The sequence below is a fragment of the Acipenser ruthenus genome, chromosome 22 (genome assembly GCF_902713425.1).
Source record: "Acipenser ruthenus chromosome 22, fAciRut3.2 maternal haplotype, whole genome shotgun sequence".
Lineage (NCBI taxonomy): Eukaryota > Metazoa > Chordata > Actinopteri > Acipenseriformes > Acipenseridae > Acipenser > Acipenser ruthenus.
The window spans coordinates 26,769,329-26,789,146 of NC_081210.1; positions in this window are offsets into that span (position 1 = coordinate 26,769,329).

Sequence of the window (19,818 nt, forward strand, 5' to 3'; positions counted from 1 at the left end):
TTATCACTGTCCTTTATCTTGTGTAATTTTTTTTTTACCATTCTTTGTAATAATTTATAAACTCGAAATTATGTTAGACAACACTGGATAAGAGGGAACATCAGTTAATCGAGATGCATGGGGGGGGGGGGAGGTCATTCAATTTCATACAATAATATTTTATTAACATTCAAATACAATGACAAAAAAAAATTATGATGCATAAGCAATTTACAATTGCTACATGAACAGTAACTTAAAGTACATATTCTATAACTGGATAATACACCTATTGCTAAATTTAATACAGACCCTTGATATCCCCAGTGACCTTCCCTATTTTCCCTAACCCGACCCCTATCACTAACTCTAAGAATTTACACTTTACAAATTCCAGCAAGAAATGGCAATGATGTATGTCTGGCACTTGGCGTTTTATCTTAACATCGAACTGAAATACAACTGCCCTGAAGAGGCTGGAGGAAATATGTTTTCCAAATGTTCAAAATAAAAATCAGCCAAAAACAATACAGAATGCTTTAGTTATTTTTGTGGAATGGAATGTTTTAACATAAAACTGGAGATGACCACAGTTACTGTACTTAAAAAAAACCCCCAAAAAACAACAAAAAAAAAAACGCATGCAAGACAAGAGGGAGAGGAGACATGTTATTTCAGGCCCCTGCACCTGGTCTTGAATCTATTTCCTCTCTCTCTGCAGGGTTCAGAAGCAGCACAAACAGTCTCAGAGGCCTGGCTGCTTAAACTGTTACAGCTAAGACACAGCAACATGAGCAGACTAGTGTTTGCATCCAGGCTAAGGATCACATCAGTCAGTGGTAAAACCATCAGAGAGGGATTCATTAGTGGTGTGTCCCTGTGTTGCACGCCATGGAACCAAAACAGCATCACTTTATTTGTCCAATAGATTTTGTCCATTGTACTAAAGCTTTGCTTCTCTGTGGAGATTGATTGACCCTGTCCTTGTGAGAGCCTAATTCACTCAGGATCCAAGGTGTTATGGCCGCAGGCTATCCAGAAAACACATGCAGGTGCTGGAGCAGAAAAGGTGAGAATGTCCTTTGTCTGATCCCCCATACGACACCCTTCCAGTGCAATGAATTAGAGTAAAGGGAGTCAGCAGTGTATGAAGATGGGTATTCTACATGCGTGTAATTAGCCAATCTGAAAGCAAACAACAGGATGGGTGGGGCTGGGCACAAATGTGATGCAAACACAAACTGTGGATTGCTGCTAAATCAATTAGCTCTATTGACACCATGCTTTTTATGTTACGTTCTGACACTATAAAAATAGATTACAAATGGCCTTTATCACATATAAAAGTACTTTTAATTGTTATGCCTCTGTCTTTCTAGAGGTTTACCTTGTAGTATGTATTTTAATAGTTAGTTCTTTATACTGTATGTAGCCATAGAGACAAATATTATGAAAAGTACTGTATGTATGATCTGAGATATGGACTTTAAATATGGATTTACTGAATGCATCAACTTTAACCCCCAGTGCTCTTCATGGACATGTTCCAAAATGGAACATGTCCATATCTCATTGAACATTGTTTTCCAAGACGTTTCTTCCAACCCCATGGTGGTGTGTAGAAAATGAAGCCTGTGGAGGGAATGTGACCTCTGCTCTTTCTCTGGGATCACTGGTGTCCAATGAGGAGACAGGACCTCAGCTGAACTCCCATCCCAAAGGAAGACTTCTATTGGAGCATGCCCACTTTAATAGGGGTCAGCTTCTATTCACAGAAAGCACATTCTGTCAATTCCACTTGCCATAGAACACACATTATGCGCATTCCATACACGATGCATACAAGTTCCCACCACATACATAAATCAAAATGAAAATGAAAACATAAAAGGTCCACACCAGTGTTCATTAATCACTGGTGTGACAGCAAATACATTGACCTTCTATGAATTTGCCAGCGCTTAAATATTTTATGTGTACAGACCAAACAATGGTCAAAGTAATGCTGAACAATAGGAACTGTAATTGAGAGTTATGGTTAGGCTTGTCCACTGGAGGTCTATTTTTTTCTTTGCAAAGGGTTTTCTACTAGATGAAGAACTACAGTCCATATGAATTGTATCATATTAGTTCAACGGACCAAAATCAGTGTCTGTTGAGAAATATAGTAGTTTTCCACATAATATTTTCATAATAATTGTCATCTTAAAGGCAATGTTGAAAAAACTGTTAGGCAAGTTAATGTGGCAATAGTTTACTATAGGGTACATATACTATTGACAACTTAAGGAATACCTTAAGTGAGATCAACAACAACAGGAGGCTGTATGGTCCAGTGGTTAAAGAAAAGGGCTTATAACCAGGAGGTCCCCGGTTCAAATCCCACCTTAACCACTGACTCATTGTGTGACCCTGAGCAAGTCACTTAACCTCCTTGTGCTCTGTCTTTCGGGTGAGACATAGTTGTAAGTGACTCTGCAGCTAATGCATAGTTCACAAACCCTAGTCTATGTAAGTCGCCTTGGATAAAGGCGTCTGCTAAATAAACAAATAATAATAACAATGTAATTAAATTTAGCTGCACAAGTTCAATGGTTTCACAGCTTGTAGCCCCTAAACAAATGCAAACCTCAACAAATACAATACTCAAAGAATAACAGCTGGTGTCTTCATACCGGAAATAAAAGGAAACAAGATTGGAAAGTAATGCTTTGCTAATGAGACATGATGACCTTGAATAATTTCACATCCCCAAACCGCCACTGCCGTTCTAAAGCTATAACCGAAGAAGCAGACTGCTTCACTGGCTTAGATGAAGCAGAAAAGGAGCACTGGCAGTCTGCTTGCTTAGACTAAGCAGAAAAGGAGCGTTGTTAATGAATCGAGCACGGAACTTGTTCAAAGCTCTGAGCATTGAAAAAAACTAATTTTAACAGCAGCCAGCCGACAAAACTGCTATCTTTAATAACTGTAGAAAAATGCTATAGTTATTCATGGAAAAAATCCACATTTATAATAGCCCTAATTTTACAGAAATATGCATACTGTAGTATTTTTCAATACTACCATTATAGTATTTTGTGTATTTTTTTAATGACATGTTTTTCACTGAGTAGGCAATTCTGTTATTTAATAAATATGAAATATACACTATAGTCATATATACTGTTCAATAGAAATAAAGTGGATGTGCATTAGGATTATGTTGTGTGGATTCAAACAAACTGCTTGTCTTAATTATCAGATTAAAGGGACTAACAGCAAGTGGTGATATAAAAAAAGCCTCAGTCTAATACATACTCTCTCATCATCTTTACTCTGGAGTAAGCAGCCCTTTGATCGAGGGCTAATGAGCTGCCAATGCTGGCTTATGGGCTACTTCCCGTAGCCAGCTGGGGGCCTGTGACTTCAGACACCTGCAATAACAAACGCAGGAACACCAGCGACCATCGTGAAGGCATTGCACCTCCGTGGTATCTAACTTTATTAGGGGACGCCATACGGAATCACTGATAGTTTACACAGAAGGATGGCAATGGCTTTTCATGTTTAAGCCATTTAAGAATCACAGGCCAATGGGCCCGGTGGGGTTACAAACCATTTAACTGCAGGTGAGAAAATTCAATACACTGCTGTGGACTCTAGGCACAGGTACAGTGGCGAGTCATTGATCTACAGTAAATTACTGTGCTGACAAACACTGTGATAAATATCCCCACACACGCTCAGAGATTACTGAAGCTCACTTTCCTGCATTAAAATATGTAAAACAATTGAATTCACAAATGTTTGTTTGTTATCCAACCTAGTCCATCATCCCTTAAATACATTTTACTGATTTGTATAAACATCTCAATAAACAGACTAAACTGAAACCTTTTAGGCTTAGCAGACTTTTTAGATATATTTCTACAGGTATATCAAATATGTTATGCAATTCTACTATAATATTCTAATATGAACTACAAGCACTTGGCACATAATTATATGTTTGTGAGGATGAAACTCCACACATTAATGTGTTTAACAGTATGTTTTTATCTCAATCATATAAGAATAGTGAAGCCACAGTATACCTAATGTACCTGAAGTGTATCCAACTTTTTGTTTTTAACAGCCTTTGAGTTTAGAAAAGTTAGTTGAAAGCATATTAACTCTTTATGGAAGTAAATGAGCAGAATAGCATGAGTTAAGGCATGAATACTTTGTGACAAAATCTGAGATAATTTCAAATACAGTTGTTACAAGAAAATGCAGTTTTCCCCCTCAGATTTTCCAGTGATAGCCCACACAAATGTCAAAGTTAAATGTTTTCAGAGAACACATGACTCAAATCGACCCCTATTTTATTGCTGCTGAGGTCAGGGTAACTTTGTCCAGGCTAATTACAATTTGGTGTGATTGACCAGTATTGTATAACACTAGCGTGAGAGGCTAATGCACTTATTAACCTCCTCCCCATTCCTGGGTGCTATGGGCCAGAGCCTTTACTAGAGCCGAGCAATGGAAGAATTCAGTTCTCTTCACAATGTCAGGTTGGACAAGCCTGGGAAACTCAGGATACAACCTGTCCCTTTATTGAGAGGAGCTTGGGGAGAAGTGGGTATTTCAGTAACAGGGCCTTTGAAGGCTGTAACGGCAGAGCTAACTGTATGATACGGGACACTTCCGCTCCTGAATGGGCTCCGTGACACATGACACCTGCAACAACAAGCACAGTCCCGGTTACACGCCACAGTGGCAAATCCCCTCCTTGCTGTTTCTTATGAAGAGCTGCCAAGTCAGGCCCGGTCGCCAGGTTAGCACTTTAGAACGCCTCTGCTTATCCTTGTGACCTTTTGATAGAATGTTTGAAAGTGCTTCTTTAGCGATTTATGAACGGGTTGACATAAAAAAAACATGTGGCAGTCACCAGTTACAATGGTTGTATTTAACTAGGAATATATCCTATCCAGATGTCCCCTTCATTGTTTCTCTTGCTCCTTGTACATTACTGGTGATACCTTTGTCAGCTATTCCATTGAAATAATAATAACTAGGAAAATGAACATAGAATTTATTCAACAATACCAATTCAACATATAATGAAATAACAAATAGGATGTTTTTTTCCAGTTATCCAAAATCAGAGAGATCTAAAATGTATAGAGATTTCAGAAGATGCTTGTCACATTATAAAATAAGTGGATTGTATAATAAAAAGGTGATGGATGTCTCCTGGAGATTTACAGAGGGACTAGGCATTGTATCTGTGTTTACATGATGCAGTAATCCTTCGGAACATGAGACCCACTTGTGACCTGTTGAGAACAGGGACTGGTAAGGCCCTACGTTTATGTTGTCCTTAAGCTACATGTGGAGGTAGCTGGGTCTCTGGGGAGGTAGTTTGGCTTAGTGATTGCCATGTGAACCTGCCAGGCTTCAGTGTGGTTTGATAGTTAGAGGTGTGTGTGTGTGTGTGTGTGTGACCTCGGGTAGATCACTGGACTTCTTTGAGTTTCTTTCCATCTGGAACCAATGTTTTGCCAATGTGAAATGCTCAAAAATGTAAATGTAAGGCAACTCCCAAAGGTGATTTATTGTACCAAGTCATCACGTCATTGCATCATCAAGGCCTCAGTGTTCACATTTTTCTTATGTAGGATGTGACGTGTGCTATTTCTGTGTCTATATCTGTCTGGGTACATGGAAAGAGAGAGTGATGAAGTGTCTAAGTGTGGGTGGACGTGTTTGACGATAAACACTTCAGAGAGCCAAGTTTGGTAAGAAATTACACTGAAGGTAAGCAGTGAATTGATCAGCAAAGTTGTACATTTCCTGTTGCCACTAAACTGGGCCAAATGCATTAGTCAACCAAAAAGTAATAAAGAGATGAATATTCCAGGAATGTTGAGGGATGTGCCATTTGAAAATTCCCCAAGGAAATTAAAAATACTACTTGCTTCTTAAAATAATGATAATAATAAAAAAAAAAAACATGACTATGCAGCAAACTCCCACAGGAAAAAAATAATGAACCAAATTCCTTGTTACCACACAGCCATGCTCGGTGGAGCCCCCCAGGTTTGTATAGTGAAGTGTTTGGTTAGGTTTGCAGTGTCTGTCTGGCTCAGTCAGGGTTTCCTTTCAACTGCCTTGACTTGCCTTCCTGTGAAGGCCCGGAGTTTCTGTACAAAGTGGCAAATTCATCAAAGGGAAGAGACTGAATAAAGTGGTTTTTATGACTTTCCTTCAAAGAGCTGCTCAGGGTTCAAAGCACTGACAGAAAGAGGATGGAAAGATCAGATCAAATAAAAACCCTCAAAGAGATTTCGATGTCTTTCATGAAAGATGATGCTTAACCCTTTCTCAGACATACCATTTGATTCCATAAGTATTCACAAACAGCGGTCCCCACTCTATATTTTATGGTATTTCTTTTTCCTATGCATGTGACAGCAGTGGAAATACAGGCTGTTCATAAATCTGAAGTGTCAAAAGAAACCATGACAGGATGGATACATTCACTGTGTAGCACGAGAGGACCACTGCCATCGCTAAAAATACAGATTTGAGGGCATCAAAAGGAAACGTAGCATCATGAATCGATGGTTCCTCCCCCAGCTGATTCATCACACTGCTGCCCAATAAAAAGTACATCTTAGGAACAAAGCCACATTTTTAAATGTGACAATGAAGCTAAATGATCGGTAATTAATATGAAAAGTATAGGGGAATTAATGAGCACAGGTGAGATCAATTAATAGGTTAACAAGAACGACATGAAAAAGTAGACTCAACTTTCTATGTCACCATTTCTGCCTTATCTTATTATACGTAAGCATACATCCCCCTGCATGTGTCTCATATTTTCAGTCCACTTTGAATGGTTGGCTGTTTAAATCATCTGCCCCAAATATAAATACAGTTCCTTCATCAAAAAGAATAGCTGTCATTGTGGCCATACATACTGTAGCATACATGGTAAACCACCGGAAAAGAACAACAACATATAATAATAATAATCAAACAAAACATCTTTACTGCTTCTAAACAGACCATGTTCAGAGACATTACACAATTTACAAGAACTGAACAGCAACAAAAGATTTAAAAAAAAAAATAATACCCCTAATTATATGTTTGCAATGACTGAGAATAAACACATTTCCATACCAGAGACCGACATTATTTTAAAGTGACCATAAATACTCTGACAGCTGCTTTCAGCTGTCCTATGAAATCATCGTTCGTGGCACGCAGTGGATTTGGTTGGAGCTTTAGCCTTGTGCAGAACAATATGTTAAGCCATCGTGGCATTGCAACAAATTTAAAATTGTTCCTTTTTATCTCCCCAACATATTCACCCTGCCTCCCCAATTCCTTCCCTCTGTCTCTGAGACAAACAGTATGTGTTCATTTCTTCATAAAAAAAGTTCAGTCACTTTAGAATATTTCACTGAATGGAGGTTGTTTCTATGAATACTAGACCCGACATGCAAAAGAAACTGATCTACAAAAAGACAGATGGGCAGCCATGCACAATATGTAAAGCGAGATGTCTTCATTTTTAAAACGGTGACAGAACCACAGAACCTCTATGGAGGTAGTGTGATCCCTCTTGAGAAACCAGATGTCCTATTTTAGCGAGCTGACAGGATGTTCTCGTATTTCATTTGGGGAGCTGAGAAAACCCCAAATGTCCACGAGGAACGTTCTGTTGAGTACTGAGGTTACAAAGCCTGTCTGTATAGACAGTGTCCAAGCACGCTGCTCTGTAGAGACCCGGGCATGACTATGGGCTCACAGTTTAATGAGGCTCAAGTAGGCAGAACGTCACCCAGCGACTTCCAGGTCAAGGTATAGGTGACTTGGTGGAACAGTCTAACAAGGGTTTTGTCTGGCACATTACTAGTGTAAAGCTTTGCGTCAGATTCTAAAGTAAATATTTTTCCTGTCTTAGATTGCAGTCTAATATTATTTATAGCATCTTTATTAGACATTTGTAGATGTATGATTGTTTAGAACAGATCCTAGCACAGTGAAATCCCTCTGTTGTCACAAAAGAGAAAGAGTAAAAGCAGGCTTGATAACTTGTCCTAATAGAGGAAAGGTGTGTCTTAAAGGTGGTATCAGCCTCTTTACAATGAGCAGCTCACAGGGAGTTTGCTGTGTACTGTTTTGCATGTATACTTGTTGTATACCATAGCCTATGGATACGCCAAAAAAAGGTGTACGTTTAGAAACAATAGCCACTGCAGTTGCATAGAAAGGTACGACCCGAATGTCATTTCACTGCTGTCAAAGGGTGCAACTGCAGATTGATTTGTTAGGAATGTCAAAAATTCTGCGTACGGGCGGAAACCAAGAAATTAATGACATTGTCAGTGGAAGTAAATAGTTAATTAATCTTGAATTCACTTAATGGACAGAACCAACACCCACATCCATTAGAGCCGCTGAAGAATTCTTCATTAAATGGGTAAGACTGGTGTGTAAGGCAGTTTAACAGTCAAACAATATCACATTACCCAGATTGTATAAATAGTATAAATGATTTCCGTTTGCAGATATATAATGCAGGTATCTCTTTACAAAGTCCCTACTTCAGGCTGGCTGAATGCCTTTGCAGTGCCTCAGAAATCCCACAGCCCTAATCCCCCTAGCAACAAAGGTCTGTTTCTTTCCTTAGCATGAAGTAGGCCTCCGAGGCCTAGTGTGTGCCTTGGCCTGTAGGCCAAAACCCTCCTGTTTAAAATTTCCCTATTCCTGTTTTTAATGTTGCTCTTAGAGCAGCCACAAAGGGCTAGTTTTATCCAGCAGGAACAAGGGAGCTATTAGAGAGGGATGGAGGAAGGAAGGAAGGGTGATCCGAGGGGAAAAGCCCACGGGGATTAACAGACACATCTGTTCCCTCAGGAACACAGTTTACAGGGATTTTTGTATTATTCTTATATATTGTATATTAAACATATTATACATTTGCATATATATTTATGTATGCATATAAGATAGATACAATTAGACAGCAATATTGATACTTTTCCTTGTCACCATACTTGATATGCACAACACACATATTTTTAACCATTGGTCTGTGCAGAACCAAACAACATCAATAAAATCTATTTAAAAAATAATCCTGCTTTCAACCACTCACACAATACAGAATAACGAAGGTTTACACTCATGAATGTAATCCTGACGGTACCATTGTGTATTGTTGTAGAGATATTACTATTGTAAATGTTGTGTTTAAAATAATACACATTTGTTATTGGTGCATCCACTGACATTCACGTACCGTATTTGAAATAATTTCCTTTTTTTCTGATTCAATCTGTATATAGTGAAAATGCATTAGGTTTGGCACAGCCTTCATCAGTGATATACAGCCAGTACAGTATATACAGGAATAGTTGAGTCAGCCCTGATTCAGCTCTGTATCTTCCTCCGCCAGTTCTCCCACAGTGGCACAATCACAGTTAATCACAATCAGCTCACCTCATCTCTCATTTCATGTCAGCCTTGGCTTGGATCCCTGACCTCTGAAGCTTTTTTTTTCCTTGTAAAGACAGCTGCATGGGTCAAGAGAAGCAATTCAAATGATTTAGTAGATCAGCAATAAAGATAATCTAAATCCCTATGTGGAGGGAAAGTATGCTTGTATCAATGTGTTTGTTATATATGACGTGCGGTACCCGGGTCACGCATTCTAACAATGCATTGAAACTAAACATGTAGTTGAAATATGTTAGGCATAGAGGATAGGTTGTATACACTCCAAATATCTATCTATCTATCTATCTATTTAGAACTCCTGCCACGTGCATCTTCTTATTTAATTGGCTGTTTTGCTTTAATGAGGAAAGATTAATCTGGTCTGTTTTACGGAGGGCAGGAATCTGTTTGTTTTTTTTATCTTACTTGGATTTTCTCCTTTTTCGTTATGCATTGGTTCCGTTGCCTGTCAGAGCTGTTGGAAGGCTTGACGCAGCATCCAGACTGTGCTCTGTCAATGTGTGTGAGAGAAATTGTGATTATCATTCATTCAATTCACACAGGGACCTGCACTTTAAACCCTTCCTTCCTGCCTGAAGTGGAATTCTCATTAACTCATAACTACTTTCCAAGAGCAGCATTCTTCAGAGGAATATGAGTTCAGAGCGTACTTATTTTCTAAAAATGGAAATGAATTATAAAAAAGGGTACAGCCCAATGCTTCCAGCGTTTATCTTGAGATCTAGTAAAAATCAATTTGATTAAAGGAAAAGCGGACATTTTAAAACAAATCATGCATCATTTCTATCTGCGCCGACCAAAATAAATCACATATATAAAAAGAGTGAGCAATGCCAAATATGTAATATTAATGACAATGTAAAAAAAGAATGATAAAGTATAAAAAAATCATAAAGCATTTTTAAAGTGCCATGAATGTATGAAAAGCATGTTCCCATTTTTTGAGTTAGATAAAGAGTAAGACGCTCAAAGACTTGATTAAAAAACACAACTGGGACTAACTTGACCTTGTTTGTTGTTTATTGATATTTCACGCAGTACAAAGTGTATCATTTGTATATATATCTTGTTTAAATTTTTACATTTTCCTGTTAAATTATTTTTTGTCACGTGTATTGTATTTTATTTTATTGAACAAATAAAAAGATTACCCTGCCAGCCAGACCAATAATCACCTATCTACAGGAATACTTACTGTTTCTCATTTTCATTTTAAACAGAACATATTACCCTTTTCCAAGAAAACACACCAATTACAAGGGCGCATTATGTCTGAGTTCACATAGCGGTCAATGTTTTTGAATAGAATGAAATTATTGGTTTACCATCATTTACGACTGCCCCAATTTTCATTCCTACCACTATGTTATTATTATCCCTAATAGTTTATTATAAATGTGTATTTAACTTCTGTCGGCTGGGAGCGGCTGAAGGAAGGCTTGGTGTTGTTTTGGTTCAAGCTCAGCATATTGAATGTAAGGGACCCAGGGTGGATTGGAAAGGATACTGAAGCATATTTGGTTTTGTGTCACACTGGGTCCAATTTGCTCTCATTTTGTAATTGGTTTGTTTTTTTTTCTTTTCTGCCATTTCCTCTGCTGTAAAATGATAGCAGCCAGCTACCTTTTTCCAAGAAATGATAAAAATCTCCCGAGAGCTGTACGAAAAAGCATGAATAAGTGTGGCCTTGATTTATAAACGAAAGGTTGGATCTTTGTTCAACCTGAATGAAAGATTCTTACTGTGTTATAAAGAGCCCTTGATAACCTCGGAACGTGCAAATCCCTGCAGTAAGAAATATTTATTTTAGTTATGAAATTGGTTGGGGAAACAACTGATCCAGAGTATCAAGCACATAGCAGACATCGTGTATGAGTGCTGTTTCTTACTGAATGACTTTAAACTCTTCTGACACCAGCCTGTCATTGCATGGGAGGCCTGCAGTGCGAGGCTGAAGGTGAGAGGCCTACAGTGCGAGGCTGAAGGTGAGAGGCCTACAGTGCGAGGCAGAGGGTGGGAGGCCTGCAGTGCGAGGCTGAAGGTGAGAGGCCTACAGTGCGAGGCTGAAGGTGAGAGGCCTACAGTGCGAGGCAGAGGGTGGGAGGCCTGCAGTGCGAGGCTGAAGGTGAGAGGCCTACAGTGCGAGGCAAAAGGTGGGAGGCCTGCAGTGCGAGGCTGAGGCTCACCAATGGATAACCATTATGCAGTGGTATGCTTGGCTGACTGCTTCTATTCATTTCCAGGGCAGCTTATGAAACCCATGCAGGATCTTTTAATAATGGTCCCCCCTCCTGTGCAGTTGCATCTGTAAAAGCAGGCAGTTTTCCAAGCATCCTGGTTATTTGTTCCCCTCTACCCTGTGAAGTGGAACCTTCTGCCTGGACTGTCCACTTTCATTTCACTCTTCCGAGGGCAGCCAGGTGCAATGCAGTGCTGGCCAGCTGTCAGTTCCATAGGGCAATGCTCTTGCAATGCTTTTCAAACAGAAATACAATCTATGAATTTTATATGGGCTCATATATTGCAATACATTGTACTAATAATAAAAATAGCACCATATATGCACAAAACAGTATATAGTATTTCAGTATACTGCTATATAATTGCATCTTTAACTATACTGTGTAATGAAAAAAAATATTGATTCATTAAATATTACTTTGTGTATGTGTGTGTGTGTGTGTATAAATGCATGGTTAATTGGTAACACTACCTAGAACAAACATTCCATTATGCAAACAGTTTTTTTCTATAAGGGAGTGGTGAGGGCGAGTAAGTGTGGGAGGATTACCTGTCCCTTTAAGCCCAGTAGCAGTATCCTGCTTCCTTTTCTTTGACAGGTGCATACCTTGCTAGTTTATCTCCTTAATCACCCCAGAGTGAAAAAAAAGCTCCTTTGCTTGTTTACATGCTGTTGACAACACCCAGCATATCTTCCTGAACTCAGATTACAAACCCAAGCAAGTGCCACTGAATCAAGCCATCAACCATTGCAAAGGAGGGGCAGATGTATCTCCTCCTCCATTACATTTACACAGAGTTAAGGGAGCTTCTGGGACTGCTACAAAAACATTTTTCTTGATAGGGGAATCCTCTTAGGAAAAGTATAAGGGATAGGGTTAATATAATCTAGCATCTTATGTATTCTACTCTTTAACTTAAATAAATCTTTTTATTGCCCTGGTTTGTACTTGGTTATTTAAGCCGTTATTATCTAATTACATAAGGTACGTCTGCCAGTGCAAACACAGCTGCATTAACTTTATTCGGTCCGGTCTCACGCTTGTTCTCTGGATCAAGATTGGTTTAAATGCACCCGTATACCAGTCTACTGTGGCATACCATGATAAAGGATACATCAAAAGCATGGTAAACTGCTCTGATACATAATGTTAAAGGATTGTCAGGAATCTGTGTTAACCAGGATAAAGCTTTATAAATGAATATTATATATTATAAGTATGGGTAATCTGCAAAATAACAGTGCAGATAAGGAAATTCATAGCTCATTTTTGTGGCAAAATCCATGCTACCAGGATGCAGTTGCAGATATTGTCCATTGTTAATATGGCCTTCCAAAAATAAACAATGCATACGGTGTGTGCGCCAAAGTTCAGCCAGTAATGAGTGGCCACCAATGGAAAAAAGTACAGCCCCATCTATTTGAGTGGTTAAGAAAATCAAATAACAACTAGCAGCACACATGCACGTGCAGCTGTTTTAAACCACTGCAGCTGTGAAGGATTCTCGTATAAACAGCGGAACTAACTGACTGATGATAACATCTCCAGCACTGACTGTGTCCAGAACCTTACATCCCAGGCAGACTGGACGAAAGTATAAACAGCCCCAGCAGCACAAGGCACACAGGCCGAGATGTTGCAGTAAAGACCTGCATTTAAAAAGGTGCTGCTTGGATTGCTATGGGGCAGGTTTAGAGCTGCTAGATTAGCAAACATAAACTGAGAGCTGCCCTCGGTAATTTAACTGTGAACAAGTAGCTGCTACAAAACTCTAGGGGCCTTATTTTCAAGTGTAAAGTTTTATAATCAACACACTTTTTTGTAACATTTTTTTTTTTTTTTTTTGTGGACAAATTACACCAAAGAATGTTGCCATGGAGACACACAGTACAGTGATTAGACCCAGCATCGTAATCAGAGCTGACATGCTACCGAGGTCAAACTTCAGTTTCAAGCTATAGCTGGCAGTATTTATATGACCTCGGTGTCCTCATAGCTAGTTACAGCCATGATTAGACCCTATGTTGAATTTTGTCTGTTTGAAAATAAGGCGAATGTCCGTGTCCACATCACCACGGCAACCTGTCTGTAATGAGACCTCAGAAAACACCTAACAGTGCTTCAGACATATTCTTATTCTGTTACACTTCAGACGTTTAACTTTGGACTCCTGGATAATATATGCTAAATGTCCAGTGTATTTAATTTACTATTCATTTTACATGCATACTATGCATTCGTTGTTTATTATATCGTTAACTGGCGATTCCCATGTTTTGCTTACCATGCTTTATAGTGTACTATACATCTTTGTTATTTACCATTTTTGCAATGCTTTATCAAATCTCTTACTAAGATTTACTTTGCTATGCATTTACTATGGTACACCACAGTACATTTTTAAGGGTGACCTAATTAGCATTATGCAGCTGAAAATTCCTTTTGCTTTGGTACAGATGAGGTGAACCAACTGCAAAGCAGACATATTTTTGGGGGCAGAGATGCAACAGGCTATTGGACAAGACAGATGATCATGCCTTGTGTGATTGAGAAAGGCTGTATGCTTTAGTTTAAAGCATGTCAGGGGAGTGCTGTAAACTTCAAAAGGTTCAAAAACAGGAAAGATTACCGCGCTAGAAGAGCCAAGACACCTTGCCAGGAGAGGACAGCAGATGGGATATTTCAATATGGTCTTCCCTTTTATTTTACTTTCTAATACATTGTGAATGCCACAATCCACAAACCTGTACTAAATACACGACTGCAGCAAACCTCTGAACAACTTCTGTAACAGCTAGTGTCTTCATTTGTTAGGAACAGCGTTTGAATTTAGATCAGCTTCAGGACTGTGCAACTTTATAACTCCTTTATATCAGTGTACAGTGGAAGGATGCACGGCCTTGCAGCAGAGTAGCAGTTCTAGTGGATGATTCGAAAAGGGCTATATAGCACTGCACAAAGTGACTGTTTGCACACTGACACCCGTATTGCTCACACAGAGGAGAAGCTGCTCCAAGCAGCACATGCTGACTGCACAGCTGCAGGACAAATCCTTTGGCGGATGCAGTTTCGCCACACTTTCTCTCCGCTGCGCCTTTTGGGTTGATGAGGTCATAAAAGGCAGGGAGTTGTATGAGGACTCACCGGGGTGATAAACGGGGTGCCTGTGTGGAAGAATATTACTTACAGTACCACCCAGCTTTAACAATGGGAGTTAGGAAGTTTGACTAAGGATGGTGCAGAGAGAGCAAATCCTTTATAGGAAGGCGTGGGGCGGAAATACAGTATCTAGATAGATAGATAGATAGATAGGTAGGTAGATAGATAGATAGATAGATAAATAGATAGATAGATAGATAGATAGATAAATAGGTGCCATCCTGATAAAAATGTCATACCCCCTAGTGCAGATCTCTAAATATATACTCAATTCGTTTTTTTTTTATAATTTGTATTTTAATGCTGCATGCAGTACACAGTAGTCCATTTATTTTGCTGTTCCCTTCAGATTTGTATCACAAAAATGATGCTGTATTTTTATCCATTTATGTATGGTGGAATTGTATACACAATTGAACAATACCCGAGAAAGGTATGCCCACATATGTTTTTGTGAAAATTAAACTGATTATGACCAAACCAACACATTTAGTTACCGATACAAAACTCCAGCACTGGTAAGTCAACAATGAGCATTGTTAACACAACCTTCAGGTAGGGATGGTTTTTCTGGTTTTAGTTTTTCTTCAATAAAAGCTTCTGTCTTCACAGCCCCCTAGGTCGAACAACACAGAACAATGTCAAAGCTCCCATCCGTCTCCCTGGAATGGGGTTATCAGCTTACAGATCTGGGCAGGGGTACAGATGGAGCACAGGTGGAGCTGCAGAAAGGCCAGGAAGGAAGTGAAGTGCTCAGAATTTGATAAGAAGGTGTGGGTAGGGTTTTCAGCTGTTATGGGAACCAGGTGCATAATGACAGAGAATCACTAGCGTGCAACCGGGGAGGCGTTTATAAGCAAAAAACATTCATCACTTTTGAAAGACCATGTTTCATGTCTTTTATTGTTTTTTCTCCTCCTCTTCAACATTGAATCGCTCATTTCCTTTTTATGATGCTGCCTTTGTTTCCAGATGGCCTTTTTTGACGCAATGTGTCAAGAAATTGAAATGCACAACATGTATGTGTTAAGAGGTTTACTTTACTGACTGGTTTAAGAGAAGAAGAGTTAGATACCCTAGACACCCTGTGAAAGTTGGTAACTTCGTTGAACTTAGCATGCATTGCAATTGTGTTTTATATAAACTTAGAGAGTGAGAGACAGAGAGAGAGAGAGAGAGAGAGAGAGAGAGAGAGAGAGAGAGAGAGAGAGAGAGAGACGCACAGGTTATAGCTTATTATATTATATAAAGCTGAATTACATTCCAGACAGTGATAAAAAAAAATAAATAAAAAATAACAGGATTCCACTCCATCACTCAGATGGCACGCTGGAAAATGATCCTGCAGTCCCAATTGTCTTGTCCAAAAAAACTCTGAGGGCTGCCAGACAGCCTGCTTTTCAATGATAAAGGCAACTCAGCAGCTGCTTGTGGCTCCTCCTAGTATCGCAATGAATGTGTCTGCAGTGCTGGCATTGTGCTTCTGAGCTGGGAAAGCGCTGTGCTGCATTTCAGTATGGCTTCGTGTACTTCAGCAAGTCAGGTGACAGAGTCAGGACCTTGGGAAATCGGGTAACTGGTGCCTGGGTCAAGGAAACAGGTGGTTAGTAGCTACGGCCCCCGTTTAATGGAATGTCATTTGTTTCAGCGTGTTCTGATTGTGAAAATAACTGCTTCATTTATGGGGCCTGTTGTCAGGATACCATGAGGATAGAATTAAACTGAAAAGGGTCCTTCCTCTGTCACCTTTCACCCCTTGGACCCTGGTTGCAATTAAGCTTTGGGTTGGGTTGGAAAGCACATGTGATGCAAAAGGCATACATACGTGAATGCACCCATATGAATGTTTTCTTTCATATGTAAGAGCAGCTTTTTAAGAAACAAGTATTAAGACATTAATGCTTTAAAACACTAAAGTTGTGAGCCATAGTTACATGACTGTAGTTTTTGTGTATCAATTTATAATGAGAATGAAAGTGCCAGTGGAGTGGCATTATGCAGCAAATGGGAGCCAGGCCCTTATAACTGGTTCCACGGCAAAAGAAAAGGCCGCTTTATAACTGGGGAGTACTTTACGCAGCATTGGTGGTAAGTGCTCATTCCGTATAGGTTCATTGATAACAAAATAATACAGATTGAACCTATATTATAAAAATTACCACTCATAAGAGTAAAACGTATGACCCAATTATGCAGAATCATCTAAAAAATGATACTTCCTGTATGTGGTGTATAGATACCATTGGATTGATATATAGACAGACATACAGATATAGATAGATAGACAGGTCAGTCAAGGAGACTGAAGGACATTGTCTGCGTATGAGAGCTCTCAGGCAGCATTGTTTGTGGCTTTCATCTCTTTTTTCAAAAAAAGCTTCTGTCTTCACAGCACCCCTGGGACAAACAACACAAGCCAGATCAAAGTCAAAGTTCCTGCTGTCTACCTACCCAGCATGGAGACCCTATAACAACTACCAGCACCAAAACCAGCCCTGCATTGCCAGAGATAGAGTGTGGAGAGCAAGCATGGCAAGTGTATAATGGGAACACATCACTGTCATTTACATTTTCTATCCCTTATACTATTCATTTACTTTTAATTTACTGGGCCTTGTTTTTTTTTTTTTAATGGTTTATCATATTATCTGTGAAACACTGATTCAGGTGAACTTCAAATACCTACAGATCTGATCGTGCAAGTTTTAGATTTTTTATTCTGTATATCAATGTTCTATAAGTTGTACGACTCTCTGGAACTCTCTCCCAGCTTTGGTGTGTGATGCGCCCACCGTCACTCACTTTAAATCAATTCTCAAGACCCACCTGTTCTCTCTTGCTTTCCATGGTCTTTAAGCCTGATATCTGTTATTAGCTGTTGTGTCTTTGCTACTTCTAAATTTTCTTTTAAAACTGTATCATACTCATGATTCTATACGACATCCACAATATTCTAGAATTTTCACATCTTAGCCTTGTATTTAATGTATAATGAATTGTTTTTCACTGTATCTTGTGAAGCACTTTGTGATGGTGGTCCACTATGAAAGACGCTATATAAAATAAAGATTGATTGAAAAGATTGATACATGCGTCAACAGAAAGAAGGTCATGAGGATTGAATTCCAGATTCCCAAGCACTGGATTTCTCATGGCTGCTCAAGGACATTTTCCAGACGTTTACTTTTCTTTGGCCTTTACATCTGCAGGCATCACAAGAAAATATCTTCCTGACTGATACAAGGCAGTTCTCTAGCAATTGCTACTAAGAGGATGTCTCATCATTGACTAGGAATGAAGTCAGAACAAACAGGATGTGTAACTGAACCTAGCAAACACAGCCTCATGACATAAAAACCCCAGAATCTTTACATTCTTACAAATGAGGAATAATGGAAGGAACCGGTAGCTGAATGATGTGAAAGGATGTTCTGAAAAGGAACGAGGTCTCATATCCTGTGATGCAGACATTCAGGTAGGAATCCTGCATTCACAAAAACTAGATATATGCCAGAAATATTTGTTCTGAAAAACGTCTTCCCCATCTTTGATTTGCACTGTAACAAGATTCCGCTGAACACCACGGGAAAAGGGAAGTTAGCATAAAGAAGGCTAAAGTTAGCATACTTCCTAGAAGTCAAGTAGTTTTTTTTTTTTTTTAAAGTGGTGGGAAAAATGCAGATTCAACAGATTCTCACCAGTAGCTGACGCACCTTCCCAACGGGATGCTTGAGAGAGGTCGTTTGTTATCAGTATTCATTGTTGTGTATGATTGTTCATACAGCCTTTCTCTCCAACCCTTTGGCGATGTGCCTGACGATGAAGCTCCCTGGGGCTGGGTTGAGTGGACGGAATCACAGGTGTGTGTTTTTGTGGAAGCGACAGAAGAAGTTGGGATAAGACCCTGCCTTTTTTAATAATTTCCAATTTCCATTCTTGGATACAACTGAGCATTAAACTGTAGCTTTGTCCTGGATAAAAAAAAAATGGTTACATGGGGTTTATATAGTTTTGAAAATGATAATTAATAGAATACAGTTAAGTTTGTACCAGGGTCTGATGAATCCCACGAAAAGCATTCGTATTTCTGTTTGCCAAAACCATTTACATTGAAACCAATTTTATTAGAACATTACTGTAGTGATGAAATTAGACTAACGTTTGATGTCTTCATCAATATTTTAAAAACCTGTAATAACATCACATGAGGGCAAGTAGTTAGGATTAGTAAACTTTCTCAATTAGGAAAATTGTTAACTTTTGGAACTATGTGCTATACAAAAATGTATATGTATGTTAAAGGGGAAGAAGAGTCACACACAAAGAAGTAAGCAGCTTTTTTTGAAGTGCATTGCAGCCTTACGCTGTTTCTGATGAGTAAATGCTTTATGGACATGACCTTCAAATATACATGTACTGTAAGCTGCATCATGGAGCATGACTACGCAGGATGTGCGATGACACTGCTCTTTTGTTAAGATGCGTTGTTTTCAATTGAATGTGTTCCAGAAACTATTTTTATAAGTCCAGTGGATGGAAACACTCAGTCTTGATGGGGCTGGGTCCTCTGAGCGGGAGTGTAAATGACTTCCACCTGGCCCCCCTCCACCACAGATGTTTCCAAGCTGAAGATCCGGAATGCCTAATTAAACAGGCACCGATTGTCATTCCTCTGCCTCCTATCAGGAACCATTTACTTACGTACTTCATTAAATATTGGGGGTGTTACGCTCTTTTTTTTCCTTCCTGTGGTGAGGCCTTTAAAATAGGATTTTGTTTCTGTTCACAAGCCGTGGCAATTTAAAAGAATCTTTTAACCTAATATGGTTTTGAGTCTGTGAAGACACTCGTGGGTAGTGTTAGTGTTTGGTCTGGGATGCACAAACATCTTCTTCTTGATCATCACAATTAAACCGAATGCTACTGTGCACCGCAG